The 27,035-nt window shown below is 46.1% G+C and overlaps 1 long non-coding RNA gene across 1 annotated transcript in view; it reads left to right on the top strand.

The window, feature by feature from the left end:
* The window catches only part of LOC132012247 (uncharacterized), a 33,840-nt gene extending 19,086 nt beyond the window's left edge, over positions 1–14,754 (top strand). The window contains exons 2-3 of the long non-coding RNA XR_009402565.1: positions 12,038–12,146; positions 13,179–14,754. This is a non-coding gene — a long non-coding RNA (uncharacterized LOC132012247). The remainder of the gene's footprint in view (positions 1–12,037; positions 12,147–13,178) is intronic.
* The last annotated feature ends 12,281 nt before the right edge of the window (positions 14,755–27,035 follow it).

Raw genomic sequence — 27,035 nt, 5'->3', positions numbered from 1 at the left:
AGCATTAGCCAGGATATTTCCCAAGCTGTATTTGTGGGGAAGCAGGTTGTTAATAAGCAGTATTTGAAAAATGGGTTTGTGGTCAAACTAATTAAGAAATTGCTAACTAATCAGACAGGAAAGGTAGACAAGTTTCCTTCCTGCAAGACTTCTCAAAGCCCTATGGAGAACTGTTGACTTCTTGAAAGGAGGTTATGTTATGCATCTAAAAGGAGGTTTGTTATTTCTCAAACTGATTTGTCCTTAGAACCCCCTTTGGTTGTGGGCCATTTGGGGGGACTAGTGGTCCATGAAAGTCCTTGGGAAATCCTAATCAAGGTCTAGAATGGGAAAAAAGGAATCTGGAAGAGACATACATGGTGAGAATTGGTGAGCAGGACATTTGAGGAAGGAGTAAAACTAAAGAATGGAAGAGAAGAGAGGGGGATGGTGGTGTGCTTTGGAGCCATCTGGACCCTACTGTGAAGTCTGAGTGTCCGAAGTCATCCCTGCTTCTCAGGGAGTGCTTATTCACATCAACTCATTTTGCATCTCTACACAAACCTTTGAGAGAGCCAAGCCCGGTTGTCCTCATTTTTCAGATGACCACATCCAGGCTCCTGGCCCAGGACCACATATCTAGCAGGTGGTACATCGGGGATGTAAGTCCAGATATCCTACTGTCAAGTTCTGGAATCTTCTATGTAAGACAGAAGAAAGTTGAGTTAGATTCTAGCATGCAGACCATTCAAACTCCAGTTAGCCCAAGGGAGTTCAATAATTAAGGTCAATTGGGGCTGATTTTTTACTTTAGATGTCACCTGATTGTTTTCATTTGTTGCCTCTTCCCAATATTTGGAACACTATAAAAATGTGCTCTGTTGAGAAACATAATTGGAACCATCCCAAAACATGTTTCAATGACTTTGTCAATTTGGTGAAACAGTTTCCCCATTTCCACCTCTCGTTTTCTCTAACCCCAGCCCCATCTTTAAAATCTGGTGGCCTCGTGTGCCATCCTTTAGACTACGGCAACCTGCAAGGACCTGTGACCTCACCACAGAAATTGCTGAGGTCAGCCTGTTCCCTTCAGTCCTTTGGGATAAGGAAAAATCCCAGGGGCCTGTAAATAGTGCAAGAAACAGCACCCCACCCAGTGCTCTGTTTAGCTTGGATGAAAATTGTACGCAGTGACAATGCAAAGTGCCCTGGGCCGCAGCAGGACCCGAGACCTTATCACTTGTTGATTAATTACATGGCTATATATAGAGTTGCATCGGCTGTGGAGTTAAAGGTGGTGCTGTGTGTGGATGTGCTCGTTCCCTCTTACTCCTGCTGAGCTAGAGAACTATCCCCGCCAAGAGATGAGAGGCGCAAACCGTAAACATCCCCGCCAGGTGGTGGTGATCAATTAAGGTCCGAGTGGGAGTTTGTCTGTCACACCCAAGCTTCTCAAAGCCAGCTCTAGGCACCTGGGAAAGCATGTGGAGAAAGGCCTTTCTCTCCTCTCTGTTTTGATGGCTGGCTTTTGTTTTTTGTTTTTGTTTTACTGGAAAATCAAGCTCAAACAAAGCCAAGACCCTAAGAACAAGGACACTTTCTGTCACTCGGTCATTCTAACATCACCGATTAAGGTTTTGCTGTGTACACAGCCCTGGAAATGAAAACTCTGGAAGAAACTGAGGTACCACGGCTGTCCCCTGGGAGCTCACAGGCCCGATGAAGGGAGAAGATCCTCAGACCAAGTAGAGGGAAAAAGACAAGACAGGATAGTATCACCCTAGGAGGCTGTAGTGGACATTTGCCATTTTGTCAGCTCTTTTGGAAGCCATCCTTCCACAATGCCCGTGGTCCTGGTCAGACCGGCCACCACAGTCTCCTGTGGCCCAACTTCTACCAGAGGAGTGAATGAGTGAGTTAAGTCCCTTTTCTACCGAGGACTTGTGTTTTGAGCGGGGACAGAGAAGGACACAGAAAGGGTTTACTCTCCCCAAGGTTGCCCTGTGGTAAACAAAGGCTTAATATCAGGTCTGTCTGCCTCTGAGCCTATGCTTTTCTCCACAATGTCACTGTCACCTCCAGGAAATGAAGGAAACAGGAAATAAAGAAGTGAACCCAGAACTTAGCATGGAAACCCCTCTATGGAACTACTGATTGCCGAAAGAGGAACCAGAATATGGGTTCATGAAACTTAGTAGGGGGGGAAATCATTTGAAAAGAAGGACCCAGTGTAGCCCTCGGCTCCTGACAATAAGCAGTAGACTGAGGGTAGAAACTGTACCGTTTTCTTCTTTTCTCACAGTGTCTAGCATGTGTTTATTCAACAGTCTGATGATGTGCTACTATTTCCTTACAACAACAAGGAACAATCATAATTCAAAGCACAGGCTTTTTGGGCACCTGGGTGGCTCAGTCAGTTAAGCAACTGCTTTGGTTCAGGTCATGATCTCAGGGTCCTGGGATTAAGCCCTGTGTCAAACTTCCTGCTCAGTGGGGAGTCTGCTTCTCCCTCCCCCCCTCTCTCAAATACATAATTAAATAAATCTTTTTTTTTTTTTTACATAATTAAATAAATCTTAAAAGCACAGTCTTTCAAGTTGATTAGATCTGGGTTTCAATCTTCCCTTCATTGGAAAAAGGTCGCATTTTTACTTGGAAATAATTGGAAATGGATCGCTGTCTCACGTCATTATAAATCAGTACCAAAAGGATTAAGAATACAAACCTCAAAGCATAATTGGAAAACTTTCAGAAGACATGCATAGGTGAATGTCTTTATGACCTCAGGATAGGTGCCAACTTCTTAATCCGGACACAAGCATTGTTAATCATAAAAGACACACAAGTATTACTCCATTAAAGCTAAGAATTTCTGTTTGTCAACAAAGTGTCCAACAAACTTGAAGGCAATATTGGAAATAGCTACAGATAACAAAAGATTAGTTTCAAAAATATGTAAAGCACTCCTAAGAATAAGAAAAAACTCAACTCAATTTAAAAATGGGAAATTAACATATAGAAGGGTTTCACAAAGCAACAAACATATCTGGAACCAGGCAGTGCAGCCTGTATCTGTGGAGGACTTAATGAGATGAAAATAAAGGACCATTTGGGGTTTGCTTCAAGTTTTAAGTAAATATTAAGTTTCTTTTTTTTTCAAGAAACACATAAATCTATAAAGAGATACTCACCTCACCAACCATCAGGAAGAGACAAAGCACATTTCAACCCCCCTGAAATTAGTGTATATTCATGGGATTGACAAATCTGAGAAGTCTAATGATGCTCAATGTTAGCTATGAACAGGGTGTCACTCTCATTGCTGGTGGGAAATTGGAAAACCATTCAGCACTATCTTGTAAAGTTGGATGTTTGCATACCCAGCACATCTATTATGTATATATCCAGTTTCTGTAAGCATACACCCAAGAGAAAATTCAGCACATGTATACCAAGAGACACATAAAGAAAAAATTATCACAGTCGAATTTATCAAAATAGCAACAACCTGGGAACCACTAAATACTCCTTGGAAGGCAAGCACATAAATATTGTGGGGTGCTTAAAAAGCAGGATGTTTGGGGGCACCTGGTGGCTCAGTGGGTTAAGCCTCTGCCTTTGGCTCAGGTCATGATCTCAGGGTCCTGGGATCGAGGCTTGCATCAGGCTCTCTGCTCAGCAGGGAGCCTGTTCCCCCCCCCACCCCCGCCTGCCTCTCTGCCTACTTGTGATCTCTGTCTGTCAAATAAATAAATAAAATCTTCTAAAAAATCCCCCCCAAAACCCAGAATGTTCTGCAGCATGGAAACAAAAGAGCAGTAGGGGACTGTTCATGTGGACCAGTCTAAATAGCATCATGTTGAAGTCCCAGGAGACCACACACAACATGACAGACTTGTTAGAAAGTTTGAAAACTATTCAAAATTAAAATGAAACTAAGCCAAGCTGAATAATAGAACATGTAGACTCCCCCATATTGCGTGGGGGGGGGGGGTACTTTTTTAAAAGAGGCAAATGGGGATGCCTGAGTGGCTCAATCAGCTAACCGGCTGCCATCGGTCCTGGGATCGAGTCCCTAATCGGGCTCCTCACTCAGCAGGGAGTCCGAGTTCCCCTCTGCCTGCCGCTCCCCCTGCTTGTGCTTGCTTGCTCTCTCTCTCTCTCTGTCTGACAAATAAATAAAGAAACCTTTAAAAAGAATAAAAGAGACAAGGAAATGCTAAACCCAATATTCAGGATAGAGCTTATCTCTGGGCAGGAGATGGGGAGTAGGAAAGAAAGAGAAGTTCAGGAACTGTAAGTTATTGGTAATGTTCCAGCCGTGGTTTGGGCAGTGGGTCCAGAAGGGTTTATTATATTACTTAGTATGCATACATACAGTAAGGTAAAAGAAAAGATGGCCTTCAAGGGCAAAGGGGGATAATGAAGCAATGATTATGATTAATCCAATTCGGTGAACAGAAGATCCCATCAGTCAATCAGTAAGGAGGAAATTCTGGGCCCATCTCTGTGCTAATTATAGGGGCCAGATGTTGCTTACCCTATCTTAATCTCATTTTTCTTGACTGTGGGAAACCACGGGCTATTTATTGTAAGGATTAACTGAACAACAATGGGAGCTAATATATTTTTATAGCAGCTTTATTGAGATATAATTCACATCCCATACAATTCACCAACTTAAAGTTCACAATTTAATGGTTTTTAGTATATTCAGTGTTGTGCAACCATCACCACAATAAACTTTAAAACATTTTTATCACACTAGAAAGAAACCCTATATCCATTAGTGGTCACTCCCCATAATCCGCCATAACACACTACCCCAGCCTTAGGCAACCACTAATCTACTTTCTGTCTCTATAGTTTCTCTGTTCTGTATAGTTTATATAAATGGAATTGTACAATATGGGGTCTTTTGTGACAGGAGCTAATATTTTTATCTTTCCCCACAACAGAAATTCTTCAAGTGTAGCTATGTGAATCCCTGTTGGTCTGTAAATATGGCTTGGCTGTTCATTGTAATCATGACCATCAAAATAACTTGATTTTAAATGACTAAGCACTATGTATCATTAGACACTGTATGGCTAATGACGTTGTCTTATTCAACACAAGTCTAACGATGCCCTATGTAGAAGTTGGGGTGGAGAAGCCAACTCACTTTGTCAAGGTCCCATGAGGAGTTCTGACTCGAAGCAGGGAGCCGTACCTCATTCTGTCTCACTCCAGGACCTTATCACTACCCAGTAATGCCTCTCTATATGACAGTCTATTGCGGGAAAGATGATGTCATGTGCTTAATTTTCTTACAACGACATTTTTGTCCTAGTGAAGTTAATTTGCAGTGCCCGTTGAAATAAGTAGAGTTAAGGGCTTGAGGTACTCTTGGCCTGACTACAGTTATCCAATATTGAACCCTTTTTTTTCTAGAAAAACTTACCTGGGAGAAGAGCAGCAATTACCATTCGAGAGAAAATGGGCCAAGGAATGAGTCGTAGACTGTGACTTAAGGGAAAGAGCTCGCTAAGTCCTTAATTATTGGTGCTCAGTTAAGGCTGCATTTCCTGTTCTGCTGTTCCTGTGGATATCAAGTCAGAGAAACAGGAGCTGTTCTGTTATGGGCATTGAGACAGATCATCTCTGAGTGTCTAGCAGCTCCCACTGCCTGCATATTGGAAATAAATGACAGATAACAAAGAAAGGAGATGGGCGGAACCAGTTAAACCTAATTTGATTTAACAGATATATTTAAACTACTGTGCATATTGTCACTCTGCTAGGCCATGGAGATCCTCAAATTTCTGTAAACGAGGGGTCAGTATTTTTGTTGGAAGAGGATACGAGGAGGGATTTTTTTGCGCTCATTTTATAAAGCAGAGAACCTTTTTATCTTTGGTTACACATTTTTTTGGAGGAAGGGCTGTTGCTTTTGGAAATTATACATTCTCACACAAAGACATGAAATTCACTACCCCTTCTTCCTTATTTTGCCTCAAGGAAGCTTAGCAGGGCCTGATTAAGCAAGGAAGGTCTTCAAACTTTCTTCGACAGCTCAGAAATCCCTGGGGTTGAGTTGAGTTCTAGGTGAAGGGTTCATATTGGTGTCAAACGAGTTCCCGCCATCTCGTCACTGTCCACCCTTGACAGGACTACCCCCCACTCACACCAACAGCCAACAGACAAGCATTCATGCTTGAGACCCGAAGAAAGAAACACCTGGCTATGATTACCTGAAACTACAATGTTGTTTTTTTTTTTAATACAACTATATTTTTTTAAAGACTTACTTATTAGAAAGAGAGGGCATGCATGTAATCAGGGGCAGCGGGAGAGGGAAAGCATCTCCAGCAGACTCCCTGCTGAGCTCAGAGCCTGACATGGGGCTTGATCGTATAACCCTGAGATCATGACCTGAGCCAAAATCAAGAGTTAGACATTTAACAGACAGAGTGACCCAGGCCCCCAAATACAGTTGATTTTTTTATTAAATTACTTCATGATCTATTTCCAAGAGAGCAGGGACTTCAAATGGATCCCAAGCTCTACAAATCTAACTCTCTGTCCCTGTCCCCTGACCTCCATCCCATTATCACCTACCTCAGAAGTTTCTAGCTTTTTCCTCTTCGTTGAGTACCTTTCGCTTCCCCATCACCCACTGTGAAAGGGGAAAACAAGGCACTGAGTCATATGGCAACTTCAGCCCAAAGTGGTCCAGTGATTCTCAGTCTGCTCCCCGTCCCAGCTACTAGGAAGAAGTCTGAATTCATACCCTCCTTAATGAGGGAAGCCCTCCTTCCACTCTGAGAAAAAGGATAAACAACCTTAGAAGGAAAACTGGCTAGTTCCCGACAATAAGGAGAAAATCACTAGTGGCTGGTGGATGTCTATGCAGGGTTTGAGCTGCTCAGTTTACTCTGACCTGAGTGGGTTGTGCTGGAGACAGTGTAAGGTGACACCATAAAGCGATAGAGATGGGCAATAAGAAAGCGCTATATTCAATCTGGAGTGATCCAGAGGTTTTTCTCCCAAAGTCACTAGTACAAAAGCCCCATGAGGGCAGAGATTTTGTTGCTTAGAACTTAGAGAGCACTCAATAAAAAACTATTAAATGAAGACATGAACCCAGGATAGACCAATCATACAGGTCATTTACCGACAGGTAGATTAAGGGCAAGGAGAGAAGGCTGGGGGTCAGTTCTTCCCACTCCTATCCTTGGGAATTCTATTGCATCTGTGACTGCCAACCCCCCTCTACCATATCAGTACTGCTAATTATGCAAATTCTATTAGTGTCTATTCCTATGCCAGATATCATACCAGGCAATTTACATCTATATGTATTTAAACTGAACTTCACCTATCTGTGAGGTAGATATTATATTGCCATTTTATAGTCAAAGGAGCTAAAACTCACAGAAGTAACATGTTCACAATTAACCATCAGCAAAATAGAGATGATGATGTAATCTGACTGATTCCAAAGCTCACTCTATATTTGTAAACTATAGAGACATAAAGGGGAGAATGGTATTTATTTCTGGGTTGCTCTTAAGAGGTTCTAAAGTGAAACCATGTGCTTTGTTATGGAAAAAAAAAAAATCAGCCCCAATCAACTCCAACATGAATCAAAGACTTCCATCCTAATGTTATTATTTATGGTATTGATATTGTGGGTTATTACTGCATTCTTCTAGAATTCATCTCAAGTTTGTAATACGTGATCAGACACTGGTATGTGGTCTCACTGATTTATAGTGATCTATTAGTGATCTACTAGTGTTCTATTATACATAGTGTTCTATTCTATTATACATAGTGTTCACTAATTTATACATAGTGTTCTCCATTGTGTAATATTCACAGGGAGATCAAGAAGCTGGCACTCATCTCCAGAGACTTAAAGAATGTTTAAATATTCCTTGATGGAACATCCTTATTGACTAATTACCATAAGACATTATGAACCATATTGTGAATTGCTCTCCCTTCTTGGCTTACGAGTCCCCACCTGGGAAGCAGAAGCTGGGGGGTAGGGTGGAGCTGGGAGGATGGGAAGGGGGGAAATGAAGATAAAAGGGAGGAGCTCGAAGATTAATCCTGTAGGTTCATTACACCGGAAAGGTGGGTCCAGGAAAGCCATGTTTGGCAGGTAACGGGCCTTGCCTGGATGACTCAGCAGCCTCCAGCATGGCAGCCAAGCTGAGTCGGTGGAAGGAAGCACAGTTCCTCCAGGCCTGATGGGTGAGGTTATAAAGAGCTCACTGAAATGCATTTCAAAGCCATTCACTATCCCAGTAAGATGCTTCAAAACCCAGCTCAGAACTAATCCAGAAAGAGAGTGCCTCGATCCAAGTTCATAAGGCATGCGAACAAGTCACCCAGCATCTGCCAGGAGGCCTTGGTTCTGTGCAAACTGGGAAATTAACAAAGTTCCGCTGAGTGTGCCACCCATTAGTAAAGGGCCACTGGCTCCCAAAGGCTTTGAGATTTACATACTCAGCCTCCACAATGAGGCTGCTTCATGCTCCTCTGGCTCCTTCCACTGAAGCATCCCAAAGTGCTTTCCTGGGGTGCATTATTTATACCATTGGGTGGAGAAGACTCAGAGAAGCCAAGTCTTGCCCAAAACCAACCAGCAAGTCAGTTCCTGAGGTGGGAATTGGGATCCAGAGCTCCCAGCCCTATTGTGGCCTTTGGGTGGGACTCCAGAGCACAGCAGAGGCCACGGGCGAGCCCTCTTGTGTGGAACTGTGACAAACTAAGGGAACAGGGCCAGTGTGGAGGCAGAGCCCCACAGATCCAACAGCACAACCGAAAACCAACTCAGAACACACATCCTACCTGAGGTGTATCAGTAGCATTTTCTTTGTAAATAAGGACATCAGTATTGAGATTAGTTGTTGCGAGGTCATAAAATATTGGAGTTGGAAGAAGCCCTGGGAAAGCATCAGTCCAATTTCTTTTGTTGCCTGGTGAGAATATGGCGATCCAGAAAGACTAACTCGCTGCTCAAGGTCATGTAGGGGGGTCATACCAGAGCCAGGCCCATAGCCTGTGTATCTTAAGTATTAACCCTCTATCTAAATGCCAAGAGTTCTTACAGTAATTACTTGACACTAAGTGATCACCACCTCAAACAGGAGCTAATCTCCCCCTGCACTTTCCTGTTATCTGAGCTGAAATGGCATAAGGAAACCAGAGGTGAAGGGGTGGTGAACATTGATTGCTCAGACCTGTAATCTGAGACGGGAAGCCTCCTGGATCCTCTACTCCTTTGGTCTTGGAGAAAATGAACACTGCCATGGAAAGAAATAGTGGTACATTTCAGGGAGAGCTGGTGAAGCTGGGCTCGCCGGCAAGGTCGGGCCTACTCTGGGGTGGGTATCTAAAATAAGACAAAAAACCAAACGCACAAAAAAAACCCATAAAAAACTTGTCTGGAACAGTGTTCTCAGGCTTCTTGCCTGGGCTTCGCACTCCACTGAGTGACAATGGGCTCTCGGCATAGGTGGTAGCTGCCAGTGGGAGGCTCTCCCATCCCTCACCCACCAGGTGTTCTTCTCAGCAAGCACATCAGCTTGGCAGGGAGGGTGGCTTCCAGGGCACTGGGAGGGGCAAAGTGGTGCAGCTCCCTCTCCTTTGCGGTCCAGGTGTCAACAGATGGGCTATGGATCTGCCCCTCCCTTAACAAATAAATAGGACTTTTATAGGCTGAGTAATCCCACAGGGGATAAGCCAGACTGTCAGTTATCGCAGGTTTTCCAGCTAGGGTCTACTGTCCCCAGTCCTGGATCACAGAGCCTATCACAGTTCCCGCAAGGAACGACGTTTCTAGAATGCTAGCCAACCCCTGGGCATCCATGAGGCTGCATGTGCCCCTGCTGGAGTTATGGGGAGCCAAGTCTTCCTGGGAGCTGCTGCTCATCCTTTAAATCCTCCTTCCCCCATTTGGCAAATGTCCTGTACCCTCTGCCACTGTTCATGCTCATGGTTCCGTGCAGATGTCGTCAATCCCTCCAGTTCAGCCCGGAGAGACAAGAGTGAAATTGCTGAGAAGACAGATTTAAGGAAGGAAAACACTTCCTTATTGAGAACGACATCAGCCCCAACCTTTTCACGCTCCTAACCACTGCCTGATTTCAGCAAAACAGACCAGGACACAGGCTCCCTGGCTGTTTTCTTTCTTTTGATTCCCTTCCAATGCCAGGCCTCTGAGCAAGAGGGGCCGTCCGGCTGAGTCCTGACAAGTGAACAGGGACACTGGCAAGTGGACAAAGACCAGGTTGGATGCTAAGTCCTTGAGTTCAACAGTGCCTGCCTTCTAGGCCCTACAAGAGAGAGAGCTCATGGAGTAAGCGTGGAAAGAGTGTTAGGAATCAGATATGGGATTTGGGGTTTGATATGGGCTTTGAGGTCAGTAAACCTTCCTAAACCTGGGGTTCTTCATCTGCAAAATGGAGATAGTAATCCCTCCTCTCCTCCCTTCAGTAATTGTGAAAATTAAGTCAGTTAGAATAAATGAAAGCTTTGAATCGCTGATGAGTACTGGGCTCCAAGTGAGTCTTCATTTTGCTCTCCTGAGTTCATGGTGTCCGCGCCCTGGCTGGTTGAGCCACTCCCAACCGTCGCAGAGTTCCCCAGGTGGGTTCCCACCCAAGGGAGGAGAAAGGAGGTGAGCCCTGGGGTTCTCATTTGCCTCCCTCCTCCCTATAAATATTCTACAAGCACTGTGCTAGGCACTACTCCGAGAAAAAAGAAAAATAGAAAAAAAATCCCTAATTTCAAGGAAAGATAATAGAACCAACCCCTAGTCCTAGCCCATGGTGGCGATTGTCTGATGAAGAGGGGACTGACCTTTGGGACAATACCAACTGTCTTAGCCTTCAACAAGTACCTCATTGATGGATACCGATAACGATAAGAGATCTTTCTGGACCCTTCAGGCCCAAACCCCAGCTGAGATCCCAGAGAAACAGGCGATCCAACCCAAGCCAAGAGAGGGGTCACTCACTTACCACCTTCAGACTGGTCAGAGGGGCCGGAGCCTTTGACTCACGCAAGACTCCTTTGCAGCGTGGGGTCACATTAGGGTCGGCTGTCAATCCCTAATGCCAGAAAAGCTCCCCTCTGACTTAGTCATGATCTCCAGGATTTTGATCTACAAGCAATGAACTGGCACTTTCCACCGAGGAATGACGATTGGGCTCTGCAGAGCCTCATTAAGCTCCAGGACTTAATGACTCTCCTGGTTAATGGAAGCAAAACCATGTATGTGGTCACATCTGCCAGCATCTTTGGCGAAAGAGCGAAACTTTCCGAGCAGGTTGGGGAGTAGCGGCACTAATCCCCCAGGCCACCCCCTTCTCCCCACCCCCCGCCCTTATCTGAGGCTTGTTTTGACAGCTCACAGAGCCGGGTCTCATGAGAAGAACAACAATATTGCTCCTTTCCCTTTTCACGTCTTTCGTTCCAACCCATCGTTTGCCGCAGGGGGAAGGAAGAAACAATCAAGCATTGTCTTGTTCTGGCCCGGTGTGTCAGGGCCTCATGGAATAAATATTATTTGCCTGGGAGGGGAACTAGCTAGCAGACAGCTCACAGTGTAAAGTGAGGGCTGGGTAGGACAGGGAGGGTGGTGATATTTGGGTTTGGTTTTATTAGGAGTTTAATCTTTTTCTCCTTTGGTTCTGTGGGTTTTGTTCCCCTGACAAGCCATTAAGCATGAGCTGGTGTTGTGCAGGGCCTCTGCCAAGAAGAAACAAAAGAGATTTTTTGCAGCGTGTGCCCTTGGTCACTCCCTCCATGTCCAGCTTTGAGTGAGTCAGGGGTGTGCCCCCTGGGGACACTCACAGGCCGAAAACAATATCTTGGAACATTCCACCTGCCATGGCAGCCCCTCAGCAGTTACGGTCGGGACAGCAGACCCCAGCGCAGATCTAGGGAAACAAGGGCCCCAGGTGGATTCCCAATCAGTCCGCATTTATTGTATTCCTACTGTGTGCAGTTCAGGAGAAGCTCTGGTGTACTGCATTTCAATTTTCCTTTGTGCCTTTAGCCTGAAGAGAGCCTCCCATCTCTCTGGAACAGAAATCAAAGATCGGTCATTGACTAAGAGACAGACATTGGAGTGACTTCTCCAGAAAGCCTCTCAGGAGTAGGAGTGGGTAAGAAACACAAAGGTGTTGCTGCCTTGGGACAACCACAGAGCCATGGGGGTAGGAAAGAGGTGTCTCTCCACAGTGCAATCAAAAGTCTCCCCTTTCTCCTCACCACAAAAGTCCCTCATCCCTAAAATCCATTCGGAGTGCAAGCTACCTATTCAACCCCAGTAATGAGAGCACTTCCTGACCAAGAACCTACTACATGTTGGACATTGTGCTAAGGGCTGTTACATATATTATCTCATTTAAGAGAATGGAATCCCCACCCATCCAATTCCATAGATGAGAAACTGAAACTTGGAGAGGAGAAGGAACCCGTACCAGTTTCCACGGCTGATAAGAAGGTCTCGAACCCACCTCTGTCTCCACAGTCCTAGGCTCTCAGAGGCACTTCCCATAAGCGGAGACGGATTTGTAAAGACCCTCTTACCTCCAAGCCAGACTGGACACACCTTCACTAAGGGGGCAGGTGCCATCTGCCCCTGTGGTGAGAGGCTTACTGGCCTCAGAGAATGGCAGCCACGACCTGGGCTTTGGGGCCATTGTGCCGTCTTCAAAAGTTGGAGAGCCTCTGTTCCCAGAGGGCAGAAAGCCTGTCTGTGTACTCTATTTAATTATTTCTGCATCCCAAATTATTCAGCGCTTTCCTTGGTGCCATGTACAATTAGGGATTTAAGATGTGTTTTCTGGGGATGATAACGATCTCACCATCCCAGCCGGTGAAGTAAACATCACTCCCCTTCTCTCAGGGAGAAACAAAGAGCCACAGAAGGCTATGCCATCCCAGGCACTCAGCACCGTGTGTGGAGGGCATGGGCACGGGAGTTCCGCACACCTTGTTTGGGATCCTGGCTCAGCCACACACTAGCAGGGTGCCTGGGGCAAGTCAGCTGACCTCTGTGAGGCTGACTTTCCCCAGACACCTCCCTTATAGGTTATGTCAAGATTAGGTGAGAAAATGCCCGCAAAGCTCCTTGCCTGGCAGAGTCCGGGTTCAGTGCTAGTTTCCTTACTCCGTGCATCTCTTTCTTTCAGTAAGACTCATGGTTCAAGAATCTTGATTCATGCCTGCCTTGGGGATATTTCCACCACTGCACACAGCTGGTACCACACCGGGCTGGTGGGCATGAGGCCCAGACTTGGGGCCACTGTTCTCCTCAGCGGTATGGCTGAGACCAGGCTAGAGCTCTGCAACAAGATGGAACTCAAGCAAGGAAAAACAAAAGGGAACATAAAGTCATAGGAATGTGCAAAGAAGTCAGAGGGTGACTTCTGCTCCTTGTGGCCCACTGTAGGGAGGCCTCTCTGTCCAGCCCCAACTGTCTCCAAGGAGCACCTCTAACCTGTCTAGGATCCTCAGGGTCGAGGCTGAAGAGAAAGAAGTTGGGATCCTGGAGAACTCTCTCCCCGCCAAGACCTACTTCTGGAGTTCCCACTTCGAGTCTGAAGACAGGCCGTCCCCCCAGATGATAACCAGAGGAAACGTTCCTTTCCCAGAGCCCCTGCCTCCTTACTTTCAGGAGGATAAACGTATCAATCCAACATCAGTAAACCCTGCATCCATCCAGGAAAAAGGGGACATGAGGGAACATTATCTACGTCATCTCCTTGGATCTTCACATCAACCCTGTCGAGTATTTTTGTTTTGTTTTTTATTTTAAAGATTTATTTGTTTTAGAGAAAGAGAGAGTTTGGAGAAAAGTAGAGGGAGAAGAGAGAGAGAATCTCAAACAGACTCCCCACTGAGGAGGGAGCCCTATGCGGGGTTCGATCCCATGACCCTGAGATCATGACCTGAGCTGAAATCAAGAGTCAGACAAACACTTAACCAACTGTGCCACCCAGGCGCCCCCTGTCAGATATTTCTGGAATATCATTCCTAGCCAAGGGATGAAGATATTTTAGCTTGAAGGGATGGATTACGGGAATTGACCAAGTTCACAGCTGGCTAGCTAGTGGCAGAGCAAGCACTAGTTCTAAGCCCAGTTCTCTGGTGTCTCTGTCCTTGAGCCCGGGACACCAGCCCCAGCAACTGCACCTTCCCTAGGAATGAAGCTGGGGCTCTCCTACTGACCAGCGCCAGAAAGTTTCCTGGAAGTACTGAGTGAAAGAAATGAGCACCGGCTGAGGCCACAGGCCTGAGGCAAGGGGACCTGGCAGTCATCCATCTCTCTGCCAGGTAGTCGATCAGAAGACCAGGGTTCAAGTGCAGACTTCACCATGTGGAAGACTGTACAGGTCGGAAACCTTACCCTCAGTGCCTCAGTTTCTCATATGCAAAATGGGGGAACAAATAAATCAATATATATAAAGTCCTTAGAACAGTGCCCGGTACATAGTAGTTATTAAATAAATCCAGGCATTTTGTCAACACTGTTGTTGTTGTTACTATTATTTCCTCTCAAAGTTCTGTGAAGAATAAATGAGACGATGAATGTGGAAACACATTACAAGCTGCAAAGGTCAGGGATGAGAGCTCATAGATGCTGACAGGACAATAGGAAAGGAGAGTTGGCCACACATCATGTGTTCCAAGAGTCTCAAAACCTTCAATGTGAATCACAGAACTACTCCAAAATCCAGCATCAGGCTTCCCTGCTCAGTGGGGAATCTGCTCCTCCCTCTACCACTCCCCCTGCTTGTGATCTCTCTCTCTCTCTCTTTCTCTCTCTCTCATGCTCACACTTTCTCTCTCAAATAAATAAATAAAATCTTTAAAAAAACAAAAAGCAATCATTTGCCTTCTGGTTGTTTTTGTGTATTCTACCTCAATTTTAGACCAGATCTTTTCTGTCACGGAGCTAGCTGTTTGAATTTCATTTAGTTATCCTCAATCATCGCATAGCAAGGTGTTAAAGATGCAGCACCTGGTCTAAGATGTCCTTGGGTGTCTTAGTGCAAACAGAGAGAGCAATCCAGCTCTGTCTCTCTTTCTCAGGTAATCCAGGTACGTCCTTTCCTGATGGTCAGGAGGAACCAGGCAGGCAAGCTGCCCAGCCAGGGGGAGCTGCTGCTAGCTGGTTAATGGCCACAAGCCCCAAAATGCCACCATTCAAGGTCTTGTCACAAAAGCTCCTTGGCCCACACTGGGCTGGTTTCATACGTGTCTGGTCAATTAGCCAAACAAGAGTTACTGAGTGCGACTTTGCATCCAACACCATGCTGGAAACCAGGGGTATATAAGGGAAATGGCTATGCCATGGTCCTGGCCCCTATAGAGATCTGTCTGGCTGGTAAAATAAGGCAAATGAAACTGAAACAACGAAAGAATTATAAAAGAAGGTGATATAACAATGGTTAGGATTTACGGCACAGGGGCGCCTGGGTGGCTCAGTGGGTTAAGCCTCTGCCTTTAGCTCAGATCATGATCCCAGGGTCCTGGGATCAAGCCTTGCATCTGGCTCTTTGCTCAGCAAAGAGGGGGAGCCTGCTTCCCCCAATCTCTCTGCCTGCCTCTCTGCCTATTTGTGATCTCAAATAAATAAATAAAATCTTAAAAAAAAATTTACAGCACAGAAAGTAAAAGTTAGAGTATAAATGGAGACAAAAGCTAGAGGGGCCTGGAAAGGCTCATGCAGGAAGAGGTTCTTTAGCTGGGCCTTGATGGTTGTGTAGGAGTCACACTGATGGAAGGCATTCCAAGACCGGTAAACTATGTGAGAGAAATCTAGGAGGTCGAAAACACCAAGGACTGTTTATGGAGCAGAGGCCAAACTGGCGTGACTGGACCAGAGCGAGTCCATCCTTATTCCCAAATGTCTCTCCTGCTTTGCAAGAACCAGGAAAATGAATTCCGGATGGTAATACAGCTAGTTGAAGTTGGTCCAGTCAGTCCTTATTTGGCCTCCCGCATTGATAGCCCAGTATGAACCTTGGCAAGCTACCTACCCCCTTTGAAACTCTCTCCTCCTCTGTAAAACAGGGATGATAGGAGCTACTGAATAGAATGAGGATTCAAAGGGAGGGTAAGTGGAGGTCCCAGGGCCAAGTGCTCATAGGCGGGTGATGAGGACCATTCTCCCCTCAAATTCCAGAGTCAGGAGCTCCCAGCTCAGGTTCCCTGGAGAAGAAATGCCCTTCCAAGCTCTCCCAGGAGCTAGTGCCCATCTCTCCTTGCAGAGAGCAGCAGGAGTTGCTTTGTCTCTCTACCTCTTCAACTAAGTTCTGGGCAGAGGATAAAGACAGAGTTCTCTGCTCTTGGAACTCCCTTCTGCCCTGCAGGGGAGGGTGAACCAGATTTGGGTGACTCTCTTGTTGTTGACACGGATCTGTCCAGGATACAGGAGGATGCTGCCTGGGGCCCACCTACCCGCAAAGCAGACCGCACCTTGACGTTGTGGGATCCTAACAGATGCCCTCCAACTAGCCCTCCAACTTGCCAATTCTTTGAAAGAAGGTCGCTGTCCTGGGGGGAAGGGGGCGGGGTTCCCTGCTGGTTTTGCCACTCTCCTCTTTCTCTTCCTTGAGAAGCCAGCAAGGTGGAAGGGCCTTGAAAGAACTTCTCAAAAGGGCTCACTGACCCAAGAAAACAAAGTGGCCCGGTAAGGAGCGGCCTCAGATTGAGGTCATCCATGAAAGCGTGAGCCGGAGAAAGTAATGATCACCTGGCCCTTCTGCGCAGCCTGTGAGGAGCCACGGAAAGCAGTTGCTAGGGTTGGAAACAAACAACATGCTGAGAGGCCCTGGGAGAAGGAGCATTTAGTCCATCAACCCCCAGGGACAGGCCCGCACTTCCTGACACTGCTCTTCGGCCCGGTTTCAGGCCACTGAGTCCAAGTTTCTGCCACAGACCCAGGGCTGAGGCTGTTTCCAAAGATCTTGATAATAGTTTTCCACCTGTGCCTTGCCCAAGCCCCACGGCCGGCCGGGCACGCCTGCCCTCTCTCCTCCCGTCGGGCTGGGCTCTCAATCATTGCTGAGAAGGGAGTCACCGTCCAGCGAGGCCCTGCCTGGAAGGGGGGGCGGTTAGGAGGGGGCCGCCCCGCCCGCCCCCGGAGGGACCCACACAGCCCCGGGGCACCGGGCCCTGCCCCGCCGGTGGAGAAGAAGCCTCCAGCGTCCCTGGCTGCGGGGCTCTGCGACCCCTCCTCCCTCCCCTTCTCGGGGATCGCCGGCGCCGTGAGACCGCCCTCTGAGCGCCTGCCGCCCCGGGGACACCGCACGCACCTCCGAACAGACACCTGGCGTGAGAGGGAGGGCGCAAGGGGGCGGGGCGTGCAGGGCGTGCGTGCACACGTTGTCCGCGCGGGTGCAGGTGTAAGCCTGGGAGGGGGGCTGCAAGGCGCGGCCGGGCGCGTGCGCGCTGGTGCGTGCCGGTGCGCTGGAGAAGGACTGTGTAGGCATATGAGCCCATTGTGTCCCCGCGTGTCCGCTCGTGTGCGTGTGAACAGAAATCGGAAGGGGACATCCTAACGGAGAATTCCAAGTAGCCTGAAAGACAGCCCCAAGCCCCTGGACGGAAACCCCTAGAATGTAAGCTCCATTTGGGGGGAGTTTGTGTTTGACTGTTCACTGCTATGGCCACAATGCCTCTTAGGGTACTTGGTACACTGGAGGTGCTTAATAAATCGTTGCTGTCTTAGTGAGTGGATCCCAGAGGTGGAGGGAGACCATTCTGGAACCGGAGAGAGTGGGGAAAAAAGCCACATCTCACCTACTCGGCTGTTCTTGCTGTCGGTCCTGAGTCAGCCGTTCTCCACAGGGTAGCTGCCTCCACAGCTACCCTGGGGGGAATTAGCAAAGTACCTCCTTTATTTCCCTGCTACCCCTGGCTAACCGCCCCCCCCTCCCCTTAACCCGCTTGTTTCCCGGGTCTCCTGTTAGCCCACAACTGACAGAGCGCGGGAGACTGTCAAGCCTCAAGCCGAGGGCGCTGCCTACGGAGAGCTACCGAGGCGGCCTCCCCCTTCTGGAAGCATTGGGTAAGATTCGGTGAAACCTGCGCTCTTGCTTTGCTCCTCCATTGGGGAATTTAGACTTGGAGCTTCCATTTCTCCACTTTCAAATAGTAGCTGTTACATTTACCCCACAGAGTTGTTGGGAAGTCAAGGAGACCCTAGAAGTCAAGGATCCCCTAGAACACGTGGTAGGTCTTACAGAAATGTTGGTTTCTTTTCCTGAATATTAGGCAGCAATCCGGGAGTGTCCCGAGTATGGCTGGGGACTGGTTATGGGTTGATGATCACGACCAAGACACCCCTCTTTTTTTCACAAGATGCCTTGAGGGGAATTTAAGGGTTGTTCAAAACTGAGGGAGGCTTCATTTCTAAAACCTTCAGAGGTTCTCTGCTATGAGTCATGTATTCTGCTAGGACCTCCTGACGCTGAGGAGGGAGGTTTTCCAAGTCATTAAACCATCACCTTGTGACCAACGTGAAACGCTCCCAGGCCTGGTCTCTCTGCTTGGGGACCTCCCCTGCCCACATGGGCTGCCTCCACAGCTACCCTGGGGGAAATTAGCAAATTCTTCCTTCGGCTGGAGAGAGAGACAGGACCTGAAAATCTAATCCTGCAATAACATTTTTCATCACTAAAGGAAGGATTAGATTTCACCCTCCTCAACCTGATTGAAGGCCTCACCAGAAATAACAACCTTCATGGGGTAATTAGGAAATTATCCTCTTACAAATTGGTAGATGTCTCCTTTCTTTTCCTTGGGACAAGAGGGTTGTTTTTCTTTTGCCCTGGTGAAGTTGGTGAGATTAACCACGCCACCCGGGTAATTGTTCACTTGTGGGTAAGCTGATAGCCTGCCCTTCCAGGGTGCGTCTGCCAACACACTCCAGAATAACATGTTACATCTCTCTGCAGCCCTTCCTGATGAAAGGAAAACTTCAATCATATTTAGTTAAAGGAGTTCTTTAAACCCAGCCTGTCAGTGTCCAGGAGGTAGAGAATGACACTGAGGTTAAAGGAAAGGTTTTGTAGAACTGGCTAGACGTGAATCTGTTTAAAGGGATTGAGTGCATTCAGTCTGAGCCTAATCGATACCAACTGTTCCTGGGCTTGTGGAAAGCCCAGGAAATATCCCACAGAGAGCCCAGGAAGTCCCAAAAGGCCCCAGGAAGAATTCTCAGTTGATAGCAAGGAGAAATACCCAACTGTGAAATTTCTAAGTCCTAATCTGTTTCAGTTTAAAAATGTACAATGTTAGTGGAAAGGAGACCAGAAGTCCAAACGTAAAACTGGAATGAATATTAGCCTCCTCTTTCCACTTTGACATGTTCTGTCTCACTCCCACCTTCCCATCTTTTTTCTCTTTCTGTCTTGCACACACACACACAGACACAGCAATAACCAACAGGCTTGACAGAGCTCTTGGATTCATTAAGAATCTTCTGGAGTTTTCAGTATGCTAAAAGGTGTGTCTGTCAATATGTCTGTGTAAATGTGTGTGCGGGTACACATTTATCTTTTAGCATTTCTGTTTCGCCCTTGATATATTCCAGGAACTCTTAAACATTCTCTCACTCAGTGCAGGCACCCAAAACACAGCAAAACAAATGTTGTTACTACCTCCCATTTAGCCAAGGAGGAGCCTGAGACTAAGACTCAGGGAGGCGAAGTGACGTAGATAGTGCCCTGCCATCAGGGTGCAACACAGCTGGGATTGGAGTGGATGTTCCCTCCCAGAGCATTAACTATCATCATTGTCTCATCTGATGTGGGTGTAGAAAGGATCTCATCATTAAATCAACGCTGTATAGTAAACGGCTGATAGCAATTTCATGTGCTGCCCCTTCCAGAAGTATTTGCCCTGAAATAGGAAGCAATTCATAATCCATATGAAGAGAGCTCTCATGGTAAAAATTTCAGGCACCAGGAACAGGCTAGTAAAAGAAATAAACATCAGGACTTAGATGAACTGAAGTCCCTTGACTTAATGAAAGTTGACAGAAGTTTTATTTCTAGGAGCCCCTATAAGCCCCCTGGATGCCTCTGTGCTCTCGGCTTGTCTCCTTCCAGCTGCTCTGGGTAGCACCAGCTCATACAAGCAACAGAAGGGCAGGCTCCCTAGTACAGTGCTTCCCGAAGTGTGCACCCAGGACTAGCAGTGTTTTCGGACCTGGAAGCTCGATAGAGATGCAGATCCCGAGGCCTCAGACCCACTCAGTCAGAAACTCTGTGGGAGGGGTCCAGCAGTTGGTATTCTAACAAGCCTCCTAGGTGATGCTGGTGCACCCTGGAGTTTGAGAACCACAGCCTTCGAGCCTACAAGAGGATGCCCAGACACCTCCCCAGGAGTTAACTGACCCCAATAGGTCCCTTAGATTCTAACCACACCCCCCAGACACTCAGTTTCCTAAACATTTCTTTTTCATGTATCTCTGATACACCGTGCCTGTTATTTTGAAAGCGCTTGCTTCTTTATTTGGCAAACTCCTACTAATTATTTAGAGCTCAATTCAAAGATCTCCTCCTCTCAAGTTTTCACCTGTTTTCCTCCTAGGAAAGTTTCACTCACCTATTCTCCTGTTCCCCTACAGCACCTGGGCATACCTCCCTGTCCCTCTACATCACTGGGCATGTCTCTTCTGCCCCCCCTATATCACCAGGCATACCTCCCCTGCCCCCCTACAGCACCTGTTTATACTCCTCTACCCCCCTCTTAGCACCTGTGCCTACCTCCCCTGTCCCCCTACAAAATCTATGCATATTCCCCTGCTCCCCTATAGCACCTGTGCATATCTCAACAGCATTGTCTGGTTGTGTTCCTTTGGTTTCTCTGCATACCTTTATAGTGGACCGTGATAAAGTCACAGTTGATCTTACTCCTCTCTGTATCTCCAACACCCAGCATTGTGCCAAAAATGCAGTAGGTGCTTAATAAATACGTGTTGAATACGTGAATAAGTGAATGCATAGTCCCAAGTATTATAACAAACGTAGTGAGTAATAGAGACAGGCGGCTGTCTTACGGGCACACAGCTGGTTGCTTCAGATCCAGGAATCCTGACTCCCAGCCCAGGAAAGCAATTGTGTCTATTTCACCTAGACTGGGTGTCTTTAGGTAATGTAATTGCTGAACAAGAGAATCATTTTTGGCTACTTTGTGGCAGATAATTATGCCAAACACACAGAACTGGTAAATTTCTTCCCTTTAGGCAATGGAGCTGTGACTGGATGAGGTCACAGGCTCTGTCAGTTATCTCTGCATCTGTCTGTTTGTCTTTATATATGGCACCAACCTATCGCAATGATATCTAGATTGACTATTAAACCATTTATAATGCCCAGGAACGAATTTGTGGCAGCCGGCAATTAGCTCTATTCATGTTTTTACTTTTTCTCCCTTTGAAGTTTAATGGACGGTTTTATGATGTAGTCTTCACTGCCTCCAAGTCTGCAGGCTGCTCACAGCCCAAGTCTCCAGCTAAGGATTAGCATCTAGAGAGAAACAGCTCATAACCTAAAGCGACTCTTAGCACCTTTTCAGGTCTGATGCTTTGCCTGGGTCTTCTTTCCTCACGAAGAGAATCAGGATGAAAAGGGATAAGGAATGTATCCATTTGTTTATTCATTCATGGCAACACACATGGAGTGAGCCTTCCTATGTGTTAGGTATCGGGGACACAGAGAGAACAAGATGTACCTACCTTCGCAGAGCTCCTAGCCTAGTGGGGGAAGCAAGGACTGCAAGTAGGAATCTATAGTTTAGCGTGATGAGCACCATGCTGGCGGGAACACGAGGGAAGGGTATCTATACTGGGAACTCCAGTCTGAGTAGCCAGTTGAGATGGAGGGGAAGGAGAGAGGCCTGGAGATAAGAGGGAGGAAGGCGCTCCTCAGAAACGGAAAGTAGTTCCAATGGCTGGACTTCTCGTGATAGACATTGGTGCTTCGTCTTTGGTGGAACGCCTTGAAATCCGGTAATGCACGAGAGGCCCAGGCTATGAAAAGTGGTGAGAAGTTGTAGCCTGGTTCAAGGAAAGAAGGACACAGTAGGGGCCATAATTTCTCAGCATTGACTTCCTTGTGGTGGGTCGGTACCATCGACAGTTTCCTCCTTGTATCAAGGAAAATATATTTCTTCAAGCCCTTTGTGGCTTTGGGGACTAAGGAGGTCATGGAAGACAGGGAGGTGTGAATATAAGGTTTCAAATTCATCGTTTCTCTTTCAGATGGCCCGCTTTCCCCAGAGCTTAAAAAACATACACAAAAGTCCCTTTCATCCTACAAAGAAAACTTGAACTAACTGAACATAAGCCCTCCCTCACCCTGTGACCGTTGGAAGTTCTTTATCTCTTCCTTTCCTTTGTTAACCAAATTCACCCCCTCCTTTTATTCACATTTCTTTACACAGCTGCCTTGCTTGCATCTTTACACCCCCCAGAACTACTACAACAGAGCTTATCAGTGGCCTTCGGTGGCCACATCCAATGCATTCATTTATTTGTTCAATGAAATTGAACAAATGTTCAAAACAACAAAATTGAACCAGGCACCATTGCAGACCCTAGGATATGGTGCTGTAAAGCCTCTCTTGGAACCTATATGTTACTGGACTCCTTTCAGTTCTAAGGTCCCTGTAGCACTTGCCTTTGTTGCCTTCTGGAAGCACTCTCTTCTTTTCCATGGCACTAATCTCTGATGGTTCTCCTGTCTTTTATATCATTCCCCTCAGTCTCTTCTGTGGATTCCTCTTTCTCTCCGTGTTCATTAAAACTTGACATAAGGGGGGCCCCTGGGTGGCTCAGTAAGTTAAGACTCTGCCTTCGGCTCAGGTCATGATCCTAGGGTCCTGGGATCGAGCCCTGCATCAGGCTCTCTGCTCAGCAGGGAGCCTGCTTCTCCCTCTCTCTCTCTGCCTGCCTCTCTGCCTTCTTGTGATCTCTGTCAAATAAATAAAATATTTAAAAAAAAAAACTTGACATAAGGTAGGTGGTGTCCTAGCCTCTCGTCTTATCCCCCAAAAATGGATCCTTTCTCTGAGTTCAGTTCTCAAATATGTATCTCAATATCCATATTACCAGCTCCTTCCAGATCTCCCTGTGGATTGCACCTCAGTGTCAACATAACTAGAGGTGAACCCTGTGTGTTGTGCTCCCAAACTGTTCCTTCACCTGAGTTTTCCCATCTTAGCAAATCCTATCATGCAATCATGGAAGCTGAGAGTCAATCCTGGACTCATGATTTTTCTTATCCCTGTGCTCTCCATGCTTAGAGCTTCTGTCCTAGTCCAGGGGCCTCATCAGCTATCCTGGAACTTGACCGTAGTCTTCTTGCCTCCAGATGGATCCTATCTAGCTTGTCTTGCATGCCACTGTCAGAGCATTCCTAAATTGCAAATTTGACCATATCCCTCCCCCACAATCTCCATTTCCTCTAGCAGCAGTTTTCAAAGTATAAGATACCAAGAGTTTCAGGAGGTGCACAAGATCAAAACTATTTTCATCATAATAAGACATTATTTACCCTTTTCATTGTGTTCACGTTTACCCTGATGGGCAAAACAATGATGGGAAAAACAGCAAGTACCTTAGCACAAATTAAGAGCATGGAACTAAACAGTACTAGGTACTAGCAGTTCTATCTTCATACTATGTACTCAAAGAAAGCACAAAAGTGCCTCACTTCATGTCCCTGATGAAACAGTAAAAATTACTGATTTTATTAAGTCTCAGTCCTTAAGCATCTTTCAAAATAGTCTGTGCATATTAACATGCAAAGTACACATAAAGCCATTCTGCTGCAATCCAAAACTTGATGGTTGTCTCAGGGAAAAGCATTTGTGTGATCATTTGAGTTGCAAGCTAAACTAGCCATCCTCCACCCCCACCCCTCACCCAGCAATAACACCATTTTTACTTGAAAAGCACGACTGATAGATAAACTGGTTACTCAGGCTTGGGTATTTGGCAGGTGTGTTCTTAAAAATTAAGTGAGCCTGTCACTTTAATGAAAACATCTAACAAGGTTTGTTGCCAATATAAGATTTGATCTTTCAAGCAAAGGTAGGATTTTGAAACACATGCATCTGCCACTATAAGCATGACAGCTTCCCGATACTTAATTACTTTTGTGATGAGATTGGTGGCGATATCAGTGAGTGTGTGGGGTTTGTTTTGGATCTTCTGTAATGAGATGTGTCAACATTTGGAAGATTTGCATAACCCAGTCAGTCAATATTTTCCAAATGGTCAGTGGTTAACGTTACAAAATCATGCGTGGGTAAAAACAGAACAAAACAAAACAAATCTGTTCAGGTACAAGACGAACCAATGGTTTTAATGGGACAGTTCATTAACATGGCTTCAGGTTCCACACTGCAACTAATCTTTAAGGAACTACCACTCATTGAGCACCTGGATGGCTCAGTCAGTTAAGTGTCTGGCACTTGGTTTTGACTCAGGTCATGATCTCAGGGTCCTGGGGATCAAGCCTGGTATGGGACTCTGTGCTTAGTGAGTAGTCTGCTGGAGATTCTATCCTGCCTCTGTTCCTGCCCCTCCCCTGCTTCTGTTCATGCTCTGTCTCTCTCTCAAATAAATCTTAAAGGAAAAAAATAATGTAAAAAATGAAAGTGTAAAGGGCTCTTAAAGCCAGAAAGTTTGAGAACTGCTGACCCAATTAAAAAAAAATTCTGGTCATTTTTACTATTAAGCTTTATGTTAATTTTACAGATTAATTTGACTCTTAACATTCAGGAATAAGATACAGATAGCAGATAAGTGACATGGGCTTGGGAAATGATTGCAAAAGTAAAAGTTAAATCTTTAAAATTGTGAAATGTTCATACTTAGATGATGATTTGTCTTAATGACAAAAAAAAAAGATTTTGATTTTGATATAGTCCAGTTAACCTATTTTTTTCTTTTGTTGCTATTCTCTGCTGTTGCATCCATGAAAACATGGCTAAACCAGTGTCACAAACCTTTCTTCTATGTGCTCTCCCAAGAGTCTTATTTTAGCTTCTACATTGAGGTCTTTGATCCACATTTAGTTAATGTTAGCTTATGATATTAGAGGGTCCCACATGCTTTGTACAATGTATCGAGTCATTCATTATTTGGCCTCCACCAGCCTCTCCAGCCCTCACTCTCAGTCCTGCACCATCACCAACATGGCGTCATCCCCCTCCCACTCTTGCCATGGCCGCTCTTCCTCCATCCCCATGTACTGGGGGAAGTTAGCCAGAGGATATGAGCTCTGGTTGACCCACCAGATGGCCCCCAGCAATCGGAGGCTCTTTACCCCCTTTCCTGTCCCTGGAATGTGCTTCCCACTTGCTTTAGAGGAGCCACCCAAGAACAGGATCTTCAGGTAGCGATGTATGTGGAGGCCACCTGGACTGAATATGGGACCAAGCTCAGTGAGGGCCTCTATACAAACCTCAAAATTTGGCGGGTCATGCTTGCAGGGATTTACTCCTCTTGCGGGCACCCAAGACAAGCCTCCTGTGTAAGTTCCCTTGTTTATTAACCCTACCACCTCCCACCCAACCTGAGGTGGCCGCCTTCTTTCTTCGGTCTCTTCCTGCCCTCCCTATGTGGAGACCAGTTTCAGTTTGCCTCCAGAAGTTCCCGAGGAGTTTGCCAATAGACACCATGGGCTGGGCTGTCCCCAGCCTTAATGCTTTTGCTTACCATCTTCCTGGTCTGCCCTTTTCTTGTGTTGCCTTTCTGTTTCTAATTCCTATTCATACTTGAGAATGCACTATTGTCATCTTCATTTTTTAAAAGATTTTATTTATTGGAGAGAAAGAGTAAGTGAAAGAGAGAAAGAGAGAGAGAGAGAGAGAGCACAAGCAGGTGGGGAGAGGCAGAGGGAGAAGCAGACTCCCCACTGAGCAGGGAGCCCAATGCAGGGCTCCATCCCAGGACCATGCTGAAGGCAGATGCTTAACCAGCTGAGCCACCCAGGTGCCCCACTATTGCATCTTAATGAGACACCCTTAAAAGAAGGTGATCCTTTGAGGAAGGATCCTTCCTTGATCCCTCCCCACTTTATGTCCCCTAGATCCTTCTATCCGAGCACCCTTAACACTAGAGTGCTGGTTCTCCAGCTTAAGCCGCAGGCCCTATCCCGGGGTAAACTTGTGGATGGTTTCACAGTATTAGGCAATGGATCGCTTCTAGTTTCTGCCATTCCTAACAAAGCTGCACTGGGCCTGCTTGTACATGTCTCCCTGGGCACTTGTGCAAGAGTAGATTCCTGGAAGGGGGAATTAGGGTGTCACAGGGTTTGCACCTCTTCACCTTTAGCAAGTATTGCTAAGTGTTCTCCAAACCTGTCAAACTGATACACCACCACCCGCCATCAATAAAACCTGCTGATTCCCCCACAATTTTGTCAACACTCAGTATAACCAGACTACATTTTTTTTAACTGATGAAAGAATATCTTACTGTTATTTTCCTAATTACTAATGAGGTAAAAATCTTTCTGTCACCCACCCAGGATTCCTCCTCTGAGAATTTCCCATTGAGAAATATCCTTTGTCTGTTTCTCTGTGGTTTGTCTTTTCCTTACTGATTTATAATTCTTTCATAGGTTCTGGATACTAACCTTTTTTTCTGCTGTATGCCTTACAAATCTCTCTTCCCTGCATGCAAATGGTCTTTTAACTTGGTAGGTGAACTTCGTTATTGCACCAAAGTTCTCGTTTTTAATATAATCAAATTATCCATCTTTTTCCTTATGGTTGTAGTTTTTTTTATATAGTTGAAGCTTTTTATTATTATTTAACACAGTCTTCCCTATCATAAGTCCAGAAGATATGGCATGTTTTATAGTCTAAAACTTTGAGAGTTTTGGTAATGTATAAAGAAGAGATGTACTTCTGTTTTTTTCCCATCTGTATAACGAATTGGTCCAAATCCACTAACTGAATATTTCATCCTTTCCCAACTGTATCGAAATGCTATTTGCCATTAGTCTTTTATTTTATTT

Source organism: Mustela nigripes, chromosome 1 (genome assembly GCF_022355385.1).
Source record: "Mustela nigripes isolate SB6536 chromosome 1, MUSNIG.SB6536, whole genome shotgun sequence".
Classification (NCBI taxonomy): domain Eukaryota; kingdom Metazoa; phylum Chordata; class Mammalia; order Carnivora; family Mustelidae; genus Mustela; species Mustela nigripes.
This window is presented reverse-complemented; position numbering and strand designations above follow the sequence as displayed.